The sequence below is a fragment of the Nycticebus coucang genome, chromosome 15 (genome assembly GCF_027406575.1).
Source record: "Nycticebus coucang isolate mNycCou1 chromosome 15, mNycCou1.pri, whole genome shotgun sequence".
Classification (NCBI taxonomy): domain Eukaryota; kingdom Metazoa; phylum Chordata; class Mammalia; order Primates; family Lorisidae; genus Nycticebus; species Nycticebus coucang.
In genome coordinates this window covers 56580510-56583062 of record NC_069794.1, presented here as the reverse complement: position 1 = coordinate 56583062, position 2553 = coordinate 56580510, and the positions used below count along the sequence as shown (strand labels likewise).

Sequence of the window (2553 nt, the reverse complement as noted above, 5' to 3'; positions counted from 1 at the left end):
TCAACATACAGAAGGAAATCTATTATTTATCCTTTGAAAATAGAATTTAGCACATAGGCCGGATCTGGCCCAGGAGCAGCCACAAGGCAACTGGGGCAGAAGAGGGACGGGGAGATGAAACTGGTGGTGGGGTAGCAACTGCTCCTGCTGGAGAGGGGACGTCGGCTGCTTGGTCGGCTGATTCCAGTTGCGGAGAGGCTGAAAGCAAGGATGCAAACATGGTTGATATAAGTGGTGGAGTGGAGACAGAATCTTCTAATGGAAAAGATACACTAGAAGGTTCTGGGGACACTTTGGAGGGGATGGATACTCAGGCCTTGTCAGCAGATGAAGAGAACAGCTGACAGTTGGGAGGGGTGGAGCTGCAATGTGGGATATGTACGAAGTGGTTCATGGCTGGCACCTTTGGCACAGATACCTCATCCTGTCTGCCTTTCATGACCAACTACAGTTTTCATTGCAATGTAGCCATCATAGTCAGAATACTGATTTCCTCCAGAAGCAAGCAACTTTGAAGGAAAGGTGCCTTCATGCTTTGGCCAACCCAATGTGGCAGTCCCAAACACAAGATGAACATCCAAAAACCATACTCTCCAAAGATGAGGATACTATACCATTTATTGATAAAAGTGGGAGGGTCTGAGGACCAGACAGAGATCCCGGAAAAAGACTTGGCCGAATAACCTTGTTAAAACAATGAGTAAATAAAGAGATGAGTAAATTAAGAGATGTCTTCTTGGTAAAGGAACACCCACATCCTGGGAGTGAAGACCCAGAAGAAGATGCCCTGAATTTGGCCTTTTGGATCAGGATCTTAGTAACATTGGACCTGCTTATGAAAACCAAAAACAAAGCAGGGTGGTTCCTAACAGTGGGAATCTAGATGGGGGATTTGCAGTCATCAGTAGTGGAAAAGGAAGAGAAGCTAAGCGCAGACAGCAGGATGGAGGGATCACAGGGCCCACCAAGAAGGCTCTGAGTGACCCTTTGATTTCTGCTCAGCACCCTCCCCCTCGTGGTATCCCTTGGAACACCCATTTTACAAAGACAGCTGTAGGAATATACTAGCTGAGCCTGATCCCCATGCCCCTGACCCTGAGAAGCTTGAACTTGACTACTAGGAAGGAAAACCTATTCCGGGAAACATCTACAGAGCCTGCTTGTACCAATGGGTTCTGTTAGGCCTACACGATAGAGCTCCCAGTGAAAGGTCTCTTATGACCAGCTGACTGTGGTTGGAGAGAAAGGTTAATTTACTCTATGGTGTGGGCTTCTCATAGGGTGTGAAAAGGTGCCTGGTACTTTGAAATCACCGTGGATGAGATGCCACCAGACACTGCTGCCAGACTGGGTTGGTCCCAGCCCTTAGGTAATCTTCAAGCTCCCTTACGTTATGATAAATTTAGCTATTCTTGATGGAACAAAAAGGGGACCATTTTCCACCAGTCCATTGGGAAACACTAATCTTCTGACTATGGACAGGGAGACATCCTGGGATTTTTATATTAACCTTCCTGAAGACACAGAGACAGCCAAATCATTGCCTGATACTTATAAAGATAAGGCTTTGATAAAGTTCAAGAGTTATTTGTATTTTGAAGAAAAAGTCTTTATGGATAAAACAAAGACGAGCCTCAAAGACACTCCCCATAGTGAGACAATATTTTTTTTTAAATGGTGTCAATCAAGGTGTGGCTCACAAAGATAGTTTTGAGGGGGGTTTCTTTGCAGCCATCTCTCTGTACAAGAGCTGCACAGTTTCTATTAACTTTGGACCTTAAAGGAACTCCCCTACTACCCTTTGAGCGACTTGGGTGGGGGCTGTGGTGGAGCACACCTTGGCCAACTTCTTGTACCACGTGAGGATGGAAGTGGATGGTGAGCGTAGTCTCCATGGGAACCCTCACAGGTCCTGTCTTACTTTCAGACATAAATTTTCTCAGCAAGAATACTGGGGCGTTTGTTATTAGTTGTGAACTATCTTAGATGTTCTCCCACAGAACACAGCCTCTCCTTTCAGCAAGGTAAAAGGCTGGACAGTTCTGTGGAGGCTCCCTGCCTGTCAGCATTCTCTCCCCACTTCCAGCAACTGCTTTTATTTTGTGTGCCATATGCCAACAACTCTTACCCCAGGACCTGTAAGTGCCCTGTGAAATTGGTGCTGTCCCACACACCCTGCCAGCTGGGACTTGTTACCTTACTGTGCTTTCTAAGGAGTAAACATTCTTCTCCAAATGAGCAGCCTACTTAAAGACATTTCTTTCTGTGGGCAGTGACTCCATCCGACCTGTTTTCCAAAGAAGTGGCGGGCCTGTTTCTGAGAAGAGCTGAAATCAGTGGCTATACATTCCAAACCAATCTAAAAGCTATTTCCTTTTTGCTATGAATTTGGCTTTGTTATTAATTTTGAAATATGCTTTTGGACATTGAGATCTTGGAAACTACTGGCTCCATAACTTAATAAAATGAGCAACTCTTCCCAAATAAAACATGTTCTGAGTTTAAAAAAAAAAAAGAATTTAACACATGGAGATATTTTCAACAAATGTACAA

At 44.7% G+C, this 2553-nt stretch overlaps 1 pseudogene; it reads left to right on the top strand.

Moving 5' to 3' along the window:
- Positions 1-203: 203 nt before the first annotated feature.
- On the top strand, positions 204-1970 carry LOC128566445 (set1/Ash2 histone methyltransferase complex subunit ASH2-like; annotated as a pseudogene).
- The last annotated feature ends 583 nt before the right edge of the window (positions 1971-2553 follow it).